The sequence below is a fragment of the Podarcis liolepis genome, assembly GCF_965112155.1.
Source record: "Podarcis liolepis genome assembly, chromosome: 2".
Lineage (NCBI taxonomy): Eukaryota > Metazoa > Chordata > Lepidosauria > Squamata > Lacertidae > Podarcis > Podarcis liolepis.
In genome coordinates this window covers 108,110,018-108,122,821 of record NC_139555.1, presented here as the reverse complement: position 1 = coordinate 108,122,821, position 12,804 = coordinate 108,110,018, and the positions used below count along the sequence as shown (strand labels likewise).

At 46.5% G+C, this 12,804-nt stretch overlaps 1 long non-coding RNA gene across 1 annotated transcript; it reads left to right on the top strand.

The window, feature by feature from the left end:
• Window positions 1-6,949: 6,949 nt before the first annotated feature.
• LOC310702106 lies at window positions 6,950-11,538 on the top strand. The gene is made up of 3 exons (XR_014523241.1): window positions 6,950-7,049; window positions 9,532-9,654; window positions 11,130-11,538. It is a non-coding gene; the product is annotated as an uncharacterized lncRNA (long non-coding RNA).
• Window positions 11,539-12,804: the final 1,266 nt, after the last annotated feature.

Sequence of the window (12,804 nt, the reverse complement as noted above, 5' to 3'; positions counted from 1 at the left end):
AGTTACAATTATCAGCACTCTTAACAAAACTGTGGTTCCCAGGATTCCTAGCGGGGAGGCATGCTGCTAAAGCGATGCAATAGTGCTTTAAATGTATGGCATGACTTTGGTATGGCCCAACGTGAAGAGATACACACGCTTCTGCCCATTTGTGGCAAATCACACCATCAATAGAGCAGCCTCGAGTTGCAGAAGTTCCCCCTCCAGCAGCATCTGAAGAAGTGTGCTTGCATAGAATCATAGAATGGCATGAGAAATGATGTCCACGTGCTTTCCATTCCAACATCATTTCTCATGCCTTGAGCGTATAGATCAGGGGTAGCTCCTGTGGTACCCTCCAGTTATCGTTGGACTACAACTCCCATATGTCGCAGCCAGCACTATGGACACCAGTCAGGGATGACAGGAGCTGTGTCACAACAGCTTCTGTTCCCATCGGCTTCTGCATACAGTGGTACCTCTGGTTAAGAACTTAAATTGTTCTGGAGGTCTGTTCTTAACCTGAAACTGCTCTTAACCCGAGGTACCACTTTAGCTAATGGGGCCTCCCACTGCCACCACACAATTTCTGTTCTCATCCTGAAGCAAAGTTCTTAACTCGAGGTAATATTTCTGGGTTAGCGGAGTCTGTAGCCTGAAGCGTCTGTAACCTGAAGTGTCTGTAACCCGAGGTACCACTGTATTGTGGTGTTAGCTGTATAAGCCCTTGGCCAGTGGGTGGAGGGAGGTTAGAAAATTTAAGTCAGTTACAGTTTCCCACTCCCAACATGACGTCCTGACTCTGTTAGCCCTACATGGCTTCTAGCTGCCACTAAAAATACTCATTCTATGTTTGTAAGGAAACAATCTTTTAGCAGGGCAGAACCTTTGGAACTCCCTGCCTATTGCCATCAGGCAGGTGCCTTCACTGAAAACACAGAATCATAGAAATGTTGAGTTGGAAGACACCACAAAGGGTCATGTAGCCCAACTCCTGTAATTGGTTTAGCCAAACCTATCCAGACGTGCGGGACGCGGGTGGTGCTGTGGGTTAAACCACAGAGCCTAGGACTTGCCGATCAGAAGGTTGGCGGTTCGAATCCCCATGATGGGGTGAGCTCCCGTTGCTCGGTCCCTGCTCCTGCCAACCTAGCAGTTCGAAACCACGTCAAAGTGCAAGTAGATAAATAGGTACCACTCCGGCAGGAAGGAAAACGGCGTTTCCATGCGCTGCTCTGGTTCACCAGAAGCGGCTTAGTCATGCTGGCCACATGACCCGGAAGCTGTACGCCAGCTCCCTCGGCCAAGAAAGAGAGATGAGCGCCACAACCCCAGAGTCGGTCACGACTGAACCTAATGGACAGGGGTCCCTTTATCCAGACATGCAGAATGTTCACATGCATTTAAATCTTGTTTTTCAGCTATTGTTGATTTTAATCCATTTCTGGAAAGTTTTAAATTGTTGATTTAACTGATTGTTTCATTGTTTTATTCTTTTCGTAAACCGCTTTGAATTTCTTAAAAAAATTGACCGGAAGAATTAGAAACCAGGAAGACCAAAATGTCAATAAGGAATGGGGGAAAGATATCATTTACCATAAAAATCATTGTAAACAATTAATTTTTTTCCGCAGGACTGGAATGACACTTGTAGTTTAACGTTGGAGAATGGTTGCAATGCAATTTCAATAGAATTGGATTCATAGAGAAGACACAGGAAGAAAAAAATTAACATAAAGAGCCACAAAGGGGAGTCCATGGGAATTTATGGAATTCTCTTTTTGTTTTGGTTGTTTGACAATTGCTTGTAAATTTCAAAATCTGAATTTTATTTTTTAAAGGTTTTTTAAGAAAAAAATTACAATCAAACAGTATATCAACTTTAAGAAGCACAATTAAATAGTTGCAGGAAACCACAGGAGGGGCATATCTTGTACCTGGAACCTGGGTTGGGACAGCAAAACTCTCACTTACCCAGACTGACAGTAATAGCCACACATCGTTTTCGGCCTATACACATTCTCCTACCAGCGAGACACGTGCTGTCTAGTTCATAGAGACACGCTTTGCAGTAGAGGCTCCCTAGAACAGGGAACAGGATGAGACCTGCTAGCAACTCCTTGTAAGCAAAGATTTAATGGAAGATGCTGCCCCACAGAGCTCCAAGTACAGCTGGGAGAGATCCCTGCCAGAACCCATGGAGAGCTGCTGCCAGTCAGTGTAAGGTAAAGGGCGCCTGAATGCTTAAGTCCAGTCAAAGGCAACTGTGGGGTTGCGGCGCTCATCTTGCTTTCAGGCCGAGGGAGCCGGCGTTTGTCTGCAGACAGCTTTCCGAGGCATGTGGCCAGCAGGACTAAACCGCTTCTGGCGCAATGGGACACCGTGACAGAAACCAGAGCACATGGAGACTCTGTTTACCTTCCCACCAGAGCGGTACTTGTTTATCTACTTGCACTGGCGTGCTTTCAAACTGCTAGGTTGGCAGGAGCTGGGAAAGAGCAACGGGAGCTCACCCTGTTGTGTGGATTTGAACCACCAACCTTCTGATCGGCAAGCCCAAGGGGCTTAGACCACAGTGCTACCCACGTCAGTGTAGAACATAGGCGCCGACTCCATGGGGCTTGAGGGGGCCCGAGCCCCCTCAAAAATTCGTTTGGGGGGGCTCAGCCCCCCCAATAATCTCGGGCAGCGGTGGGCGCGTCTGCGGCTTTTATAGGGCGCCCGGCGCGCACCAGCTCGATAACGGGCACCGGCGCGGCGGGGGGCGCCGGGCCGGGGGAGGGGGGCGGCCGGCCTGTCTCCTTGGCAACCCCATTGAGCAGCGCCGGCTCCCCCGGGAGGGCCATCCCCCCGCGCCGCCGATCGCCAACACCGCCGACGCTGTGGCTGCCCGAGCCCGAGCCTGAGCCTGAGCCCGACCCGGAGCCCGAGCCTGAGCCCGAGCCCAAGCCCGTCAGTCAGTCAGTCAGGAAGGAAGGAGAAATGGGGAGGGAGACGAGGGAGGAAAATTGCGCGCAGGGTGAAGAAAGGAGAAGGGCGAACGAGACGAGCTTCCAACCCAAAAAAGGGCTGGAAGACTGGGAGGATGCAAGATCGGGAAAGAAAGCGACGCCTTCCCCGCCCGCGACGTCGCCCGCTTGTCATTGGCACCGCAGCGGCCCCCAGAGGGGCTGGGCACCGGCGCAGGGCCGCTCCGCAGCCGCGGAGGACAGCTGCGCGGCTAGCAAGGTGTGCTGCGTAGAGCGCGGCCCTTGTGTGGCCTAGTGGCCAGGCAAGCTCGGGCGGGGACCCCCATGCAAATCTAAGATGGGAGAAGAGGGCAGAGCAAAGGGGGTCCCTTCCCCAACCTCCGGCTCTGAGACTTCCCTGAGCCCCAGAAAAGCGAAAGGATTTTCTTTTCTTCTTTTTTTATAAATATTTTATTAAGTTTTCAAATACAAAGTTAGAAACATACACTGAAGAAAAAAGTAAAAGAACAAGAAAAAGAAAAAAAGAAAAAGAAGAAAAGAAAACCAACCATTCAACACATTTTTTATATAACTAACTGGACTTCCTCGCATCTCCCTTACCCTGCATTCTTTATAATAAAGATATCAGCAAATTATTACCTTGTTTCGTACCTTATTTTGTACTTTTCAAATACTATACCTCTAAATTTAACATACTTTTCATCAGTTACTTATATCTTAAATTAAACATAGTATTACCTTAGATTTTGACCTTTTCTTACTTAAAATATAATTTCCTGTTTCCCAAATCTAATTGCTGAAGCTATAGTTTCCGAATCGTGTAAATTTTTAACATTCATACAACTTATATTGTTTTTGTAAATAGTCCTTAAATTTTTTCCAGTCCTCTTCCGTTGTTTCTTCTCCCAAATCTCGGATTCTGCCAGTCATTTCAGCCAGTTCCATGTAGTCCATCAATTGCGTCTGCCACTCTTCCAGTGTGGGCAAATCTTGTGTCTTCCAATATTTTGCGATAAGTATTCTTGCTGCTGTAGTTGCATACATAAAGAAAGTTCTATCCTTCTTTAACACTTTCTGGCCAACAATGCCCAAGAGGAAGGCCTCTGGTTTCTTGGGAAAGGTATACTTAAATACCTTTTTTAACTCATTATAGATCATTTCCCAGAAGGCCTTCACTTTTGGACAAGTCCACCAGAGGTGAAAGAATGTCCCTTCAGCCTCCTTACATTTCCAACATTTATTATCAGACAGGTGATATATTTTTGCAAGCTTGACTGGGGTCATGTACCACCTATAAATCATTTTCATAATATTTTCCTTCAAGGCATTACATGCCGTGAATTTCATTCCGGTGGTCCATAACCTTTCCCAGTCCTCAAACATGATGTTATACCCAATATCCTGAGCCCATTTTATCATGGCTGATTTGACTGTCTCATCCTGAGTGATTTTCTCTTCAACCTGCCCTCCATCCTCTTGCAGAAAACTCTTTGCCTGCCCTGCCCGTATCTCGTTTTTGCTTTTTAATTCCACACACGCACCCTTCGGACTTCGTGGCAATCGGGCACGCGGGTGCGTTTCCTAAGAGGGTGAGGACCCCCGCCTCCTCCCCACCTGCTCCCTCGCCAGCCAGCCAGCCGCGCGCCCTAGCCGGAGAGCCCCGGCCGTCCCCGTCGCGCAATCGGCTGGATCTCCCTTCAGCAGGCCGTGCTCACAACTCGGCCCAGGGACCCCCCAGCAGCGGATCTCCGGCCCAGCTGAAGAATCCGGCAACAAGCCCCCTCCTCCCCAATCGCTCCGCCGAAATACGCTCCAAAACCCCCCAGATAGGCCGCCGGCCGCCAAGTCTAGTGGCGCCCTGAGCGAGGGTCTCTCCCCAACACCGCCACCTCAAACTGCGTTCTCCCGGCTACCCGAGCGAACCAGCGGCAGGACCCTGGTATGGGCCCCCCCAATATTTTTTATAAGTCGGCGCCCCTGGTGTAGAATACTGAGCTAGAAGGACCCAGAGTCTGAACATGTTAGCATCCTATGTTCCTAGTTGTGATGACTCACCTCTAGAACTCTGCTTTCTTAAATTGTTTTGTTATTCTTTAAGATGCATTTTTATAAAAATTATTGTAAACCACTTTATTCAATATCTGAAGGCAGCTCTGTATAGGGAAGTTTTTAATGTTTGATTCTATTTTTAATATTCTGTTGGGAGCCGCCCAGAGTGGCTGGGGAAACCCAGCCAGATGGGTGAGGTATAAATAATAAATTACTACTACTACTACTACTACTACTACTACTACTACTACTACTACTACTTTGGTGCTGCTAACGCAGCCATTTGACATCACCCCTGGAGGTGCACTCCATTGTCACTCAAGACACACAGGTGCAAACCACAAGTCAAAGTTAATTAAAGACAATCTGTGGTATGTACACAGCCAGACTGAAAGTTTTGTGCTCCCTGCCCCCCCAAAGCAATATGAAAAAGTCTCCTGGGATGTGGATTCCCACTTTCACTGTTGTTGAGACTCACCAGAAAGCTGGTTGCAAAGGACAGAAAACTGTCCATGGCACATTTTGCTACCTTTTCTCTTTGTTGGTGTAATGACGTTGATGATAGGAGACTCAGTCAGGGTTGGGTGAAGGTAGAGGAACAGAAAATGTAACCCTGGGAGGAGTCCTGGCTTGAGGAAGAAGGCCCTCCTTACAGAACCCAGTTTGTATAATGTGAACCCAGCTGGGCAGATTCAGAAACTTTTAAAAAGAACATTAGGAACGTTCAAGAACTACAACCATGCCACATTCTTGCAAATCACTAGATGCTTCCTTGATCTAGTGCTGCACAGTGTGTTCAGATTAAGCCGGTCTCGTTACACCCACCTCAGCGAGGCTGCTAATCGCCTCCAGCTATTAATTAATAACCCAAGATCACAGCATCTTTCCAATAGTTTCTGGACTTTCATGCAGGGTCAAGATCTCCCTCACCTGGCTAGTGCTCGCTCTCTGAGGACATCTATCTCCAATAACACATAATTCTGTATCTTATCAGAGACTCTTTCAAGTTGCCAAAACCACAATTCCTGCTCAGCCTTCTTAATCCTGAGAAATACCAAGCCATAGTTTGACCTGCTTTTCTGATGCATGGAAAAAAGGAAATACTTGTTTCTTTCAAAAGTTTCGTTCTGTTTAGGCATGCAGGATTCCTCAAATTTATCCATTATTTCTTTAAGTTTGTATTTTCAAACCCACCCACCCCAGAAATAGAAAGAGCTTCTTTTATTTATACTTTTCAAGTTTATACATTCCAATAGTTTTATACATTTCACTAATTTTACATTCATTTTGACATTTCAAAACTTGACTTCCATCCCCCTCTTTCTGCAGTTCCTTAAATTTGTTTTGAATATCTTCTGCATATCCAAATTTACTGAATTTACTCATTTATTCATCTTTTCAAAGACATACTCTTCTAAAACCGCAGGTTGTTACAATAATCCTGCCAATGTTTTATTCTGTTTATAATTTATCCGTAAATATTCAATAAACCATTTCCATTAACCTACAGCAAAGTTATTATTAATGCCCAGTGCCTTCTCTTCACAGAACAAAATGGATTACAGTGGTACCTCGGGTTAAGTACTTAATTCATTCTGGAGGTCCGTTCTTAACCTGAAACTGTTCTTAACCTGAAGCACCACTTTAGCTAATGGGGTCTCCCACTGCCACCGCCGTGCCACTGCCACACAATTTCTGTTCTCACCCTGAAGCAAAGTTCTTAACCCGAGGTACTATTTCTGGGTTAACGGAGTCTGTAACCTGGAGTGTCTGTAACCCGAGGTACCACTGTATTTGATCCTATCGCTTTTGCCTTCTGATTCTCTTGCTGCTAAGTAGAACTCATACCTTTATCTGCTGGCTTAATCCACCAGCTGCCCACAGAGTGTGTTTCTCTAAAAGCCCACCTTCTAGCAGGGAGACTTTATCAGGCATCTCTTTCCACCTTCATGAAAATTTCCACCAACTGGGAAGAAGCAAGAGATTCCAGCATGGTCCTGGCTCTTCTTTTTGCCACCTGTCTGCTACTTTGCCTAGATCTGAGCCTGGCAGGTAAGTCTCATTCCGGTGTAACCGTTTTCATTGAATTGCATTTGCCATTTTAGTGCCCATTCGCTCAGTTTGGAGAGGTCCTGTGAGAGCTCTTCACAGTCTCTTTTTGTTTGGAACTATAATAATAATAAAAGGGACACGGGTGGCGCTGTGGCTTAAACCACAGAGTCTAGGGCTTGCTGATCAGAAGGTTGGCGGTTCCAATATCCATGACGGGGTGAGCTCGGTTGCTCGGTCCCTGCTCCTGCCAACCTAGCAGTTCAAAAGCACGTCAAAGTGCAAGTAGATAAATAGGTACCGCTCCAGCGGGAAGGTAAATGGCATTTCCGTGAGTTGCTCTGGTTCGCCAGAAGTGGCTTAGTCATGCTGGCCACATGACCCGGAAAAACTGTCTGTGGAAGCGGACAAATGACGACTCCCTTGGCTGGTAAAGCGAGATGAGCGCCGCAACCCCAGAGTCATCTGCGACTGGACCTAACAGTCAGGAGTCCCTTTACCTTTACCTATAAAAATAATATTAATAATTTTATTATTTATACCCTACTCATCTGGCAGGGTTTCCCCAGCCACTCTGGGCGCCTAAACATTTCCACGTCCAAAAACATTTCTATGTCGGTTTGTGATTTTCCTCATGGAAATTCATAGAATAGAATGGTCGTGTCAGAAGGCACCACGGGGGTCATCGGGCCCAACCCTCTGCAATGCAGGATTTTTTTGCCCAACTTGGGCCTCAAACCCAGAACCCTGGAATTAGGAATCATATGCTCTACAAACTGAGCTATCCCTTCAACATTTTAGTGTGCATTTCTTTAAATATTGTTGTTGTTTAGTCGTTTAGTCGTGTCCAACTCTTCGTGACCCCATGAACCAGAGCACGCCAGGCACTCCTGTCTTCCACTGCCTCCCGCAGTTTGGTCAAACTCATGCTGGTAGCTTCGAGAACACTGTCCAACCATCTCGTCCTCTGTCATCCCCTTCTCCTTGTGCCCTCCATCTTTCCCAACATCAGGGTCTTTTCCAGGGAGTCTTCTCTTCTCATGAGGTGGCCAAAGTATTGGAGCCTCAGCTTCAGGATCTGTCCTTCCAGTGAGCACTCAGGGCTGATTTTCTTCAGAATGGAGAGGTCTGATCTTCTTGCAGTCCATGGGACTCTCAAGAGACTCCTCCAGCACCAGAATTCAAAAGCATCAATTCTTCGGCGATCAGCCTTCTTTATGGTCCAGCTCTCACTTCCATACATCACTATTGGGAAAACCATAGCTTTAACTATACGGACCTTTATTGGCAAGGCAATTTTGGCCAATATAGGCATTTTTACAAATCAAGTTTCCTGGTTATAATGCATTTTATATGTTGTTTTTCACTTAATATTTAAGTGCAAACCAAACCAAATTTCTCAACGCACACTAGACGTAGACAACTCCGATTTTGCCATCACATCTTCTCAACAGCAACTAGCTTCTCGACAGATCTAGCTGTAGGATATTGTTGCATGCACAGTTCCCTTCTCCAAGTGTGACTTGGTTCCAGGGGATCTAGTCCTTACTCAGAGTTTGGTTCCCTCAGAATAAGGTTACATTGGAGACTGGCATTTTGCAAAATTTGCATTTATTTACAATTATGCAGGTTGAGCACAGGTGGAGGCTCACAGAATTAGCACAGCAACAGATGCTGCTCCCCCATGGTTTTTTTTTGGGGGGGGGACACTGCACCCTAAAGATTCTGCCAGATCTCCGACTCAGCTTTTCCACCTAGAGCCAAACTTCGCTGTCAGGACTGCTTGTATTTCACCCAGAAGAAGAAGGAACACGTTCCATTGTGAAAATAAACATGCAAAAAAGTGCATTATACATGGGGAAGCGGCTTACCAAAAAATGTATACACATACAGCATTAGGATAAATTAGCACCAAAACGATAATGTCTTTTTATGGGGATGGGGGGTGGAATTGCCAACAGATGTGGAAATGCGGAAAATAGAACTTAAGGTTGGAAAAATGAGAGCTGGAGAGAAACCAACATTGACAGATTTGCCCAGTCCTGAATGTGTGAAATGGCTCCATGTTAGGTAAAGGACCCCTGGGCGGTTAAGTCCAGTTAAAGGCGACTATGGGGTTGTGGCACTCATCTCACTTTCAGGCATTTGTCCACTGACAGCTTTCCGGGTCATGTGGCCAGCAGGACTAAACCACTTCTGCTGCAACGGGACACCGTGACGAGTGCCAGAGCACTCAAGGAAACACTGTTTACCTTCCCGCCAGAGCGGTACCTATTTATCTACTCGCACTGGCGTGCTTTCAAACTGCTAGGTTGGCAGGAGCTGGGAAAGAGCAACGGGAGCGCACCCCGTCATGGGGATTCGAACCGCCAACCTTCCAATCGGCAAGCCCAAGAGGCTCAGTGGTTTAGACCACAGCGTCCCCCGCGTCCCCACATTAAACCCAAACGACAGGGTATCTCACCTGCACTGCTTCCTGTGACAGAGCGCACCAGATGCTACAGCTGTCTCATGAACTACCCTGGATCTGGGTGCGTAACTGGAGGAAAGGCATGTTCGGCCGACCTAGACAGAGGACAGAATTGTATAACGCTCCATTTTTTCCACGGTAAGTCGTGGTCCCGTGACCACACATTCTTTCTTCTGAATGGGCATTTTGTTTGTTTGCTGCCCCGTCACGAGGCAACTGTCTCGCTTTGCCAAATGGTAGAGCCAGCTGTGGAGCAGGTTAGATAGATAAGATAAAGATTTATTAATATTAGCCAATGGCCATAGCAACAGTAAAACATTACAGTATGTGCAGAAAAGGAAATTTGATATAAAAGAACAATTTAAAGTCCTGAATCAGCAGTCAGTTAGTGGCCCTTATTTTGATTGCCCCTGCTATGAACCTAGTAACCTTTGCTGTTATCTGCTCATTTTGATCTGATAGAAGAAAGGACATTGTGGCAGTGGTTGAGCGCCCTGGGATGGTTAGTACGAGTGGGGTGATGATCTTGCTCCTCAGGTCTTTGTAGAGAGTACAGGACAGGAGGACGTGTGCCGCTGTTTCGGTGCTACCGTCTCCACAGGGGAAAAGACGTTTCTCAGGCGGGATCTTTTGGAATCAACCCTCAAGTACCTCAGATGGCAAAACATCCAGTCTTGCAAGTGTAAAAGCACGTCTGTATTTTGGGATAATAAGTTTGTGCAGATATGGGGCCAGAGAATCAAAATGAAGAGGTGGTAAATGAACATACCAAGGGCAGAATTTCCTTATACAGTGGTACCTCGGGTTACATATGCTTCAGGTTACATACGCTTCAGGTTACAGACTCCGCTAACCCAGAAAAAGTGCTTCAGGTTGAGAACAGAAATTGTGCTCCGGCGGCACGGCAGCAGTGGGAGGCCCCATTAGCTAAGGTGGTGCTTCAGGTTAAGAACAGTTTCAGGTTAAGAAGGGACCTGTGGAATGAATTAAGTACTTAACCCGAGGTACCACTGTAGTGGTCTGGAGCAGGTTTGAAAGTGTCCCGAGTAATGTGCCCCCCCTCCCTGAGCCCTAACAACTCTCACCCATGCTCCATCCCCCCCATAACCCCCCAATAGCCAGTCCCCCTTAGTAGAATCATAGGATTGTAGAGTTCAATGCAGAAGTCTCGGCTGAAGCATCCATGACAGATGGCCACCCAACCTCTGTTTAAAAACCTCCAAGGAAGGAGAGTTCACAGGAGACCATTCCATCTCCAGAATGGAGACCAGAAGCATCATTCCCAAATCTAAACTCCGTATTTTAGTACCACCATCCGGATAAGCCATCCATATACAGTGGTACCTCTGGTTACGTACTTAATTCGTTCTGGAGGTCCCTTCTTAACCTGAAACTGTTCTTCACCTGAAGCACCACTTTAGCTAATGGGGCCTTCTGCTGCTGCCACACCGCCGGAGCACAATTTCTGTTCTCATCCTGAAGCAAAATTCTTAACCTGAGGTAATATTCCTGGGTTAGCGGAGTCTGTAACCCGAAGCGTATGTAACCTGAGGTACCACTGTTCATGCAAGGGTAGCTCACCACTAGCCTCGCGTTTTATTACCTTTTTGCAGAAGAACAAGAGCTGTTGCGTGTCCAAGGTTGCACCAGGCCTGGTATCGACGTCTGTGGCACAGAACAGAAAAGCGGTGACTATACCATCAAATTTGAGTGCTGCGTGGAACCGGAGATGTGCAACAGGGTTTTCTGGGAAAGCGGTACAGATTATCCCGAGGATATGGATTCGTTGTGATCAGTCTCCAAAGCAGTCAGAGAAGGACCTGTGGGTCGTGCTGCTTTCCTGATGCTCCATCATGTGCGTGCGCACACTGGCGTACTCCCCCCCCCCTTCACTTAAGCTTCCCTCTTGTATGATTAGGGATGGGAAAGAAAACCGTATTTTAATGCAAACTCACCTCTCACTCATGGAAAAACCCCAGCCTAGCTATCCTTCAAAACGCATACTTCTACAAAATTTCTCAATGCTGTCATTGAGAGCCAGTGTGGTGTAGTGGTTAAGAGCGGTAGTCTCCTAATCTGGGGAACCGGGTTCGCTTCCCCGCTCCTCCACATGCAGCTGCTGGGTGACCTTGGGCCAGTCACGCTTCTCTGAAGTCTCTCAGCCCCACTCACCTCATAGAGTGTTTGTTGTGGGGGAGGAAGGGAAAGGAGAATGTTAGCCGCTTTGAGACTCCTTAGGGTAGTGATAAAGTGGGATATCAAATCCAAACTCTTCTTCTTCTTCTTCTTCTTCTCCCCTCCCCCCAAAAAGCATACCAAAAGAACGTAAATTAGGGGGAGGTGTTTTTAAAAGCACCCTTATTTTCATGGAACTAACACCAAAAATGCATTTTATTAGGGGAAATTGCTTGTAAACAAAATGCACATGAAGACAAAAATTCATATGTAGTTTTGTTCACTCAAGAAACAAAACAAAAACAAAAGCAAACTATTGTGGGAATGGGGACAACTGAATTTAAGATTGGGGAAATGACAAAGGGAGAGAAACCCAAACTTGGTTGATTTGTCCACTCCTATAACATTTCACCGAGACCAGATGAATGAATTATCTTCCAGAAAATCTCATAGCCTTGTGTGTACGCACCAAATAAATAAAATCCAAATAAACTACATGGTGGTCCCAAAGGAAGTCTCTGAAATGCTTTATCTGAGAAACTGCAGACTGCTTTGCAATAGTCTCAGACTTTAGCACTTGCAAAGTCAATTCCCCTATGCAGGACATGGAGGAATTCCAGTTGATCAGTCTAGACTGTTGGCAAGCTGTGTTCACTGTCTGTTAAAGATGACTACCACAGATAATTACTGGATGCAGCAAATTCACAGACAACAGGTGTATCCACTGCTTACTATTAGCCACAATAGTAGCTGGATTGGTACCTTCCAGATTTTGGACTACAAATCATATCATGACCAGTGGTCCAGGATGATGGGAGATGTAGTCCAGCAACACCTGGAATGTATCACATTGGCTACACCTGCATACGGGTCTGCTTCTTGCTTCTTGCTTCTGTACAGAGCAACACAAAAGCTAGTGACCTACCAAAATCTGTCTTCCAGTTTCAAGGGGCTTCAGTTTTTCTGCCTGACTCTCAGGGCATCTGAGAATTTTGATGGGTGGGTGCAGGTTTTTTTAACAGCTAACCTAACTGTTGTGAGGTGGCCAAGGGAGGTTTCTGTGTTTTGCTTTCATGCAAACACTTATTGAAAGTTCTGCAGCCTCCCTGGCTA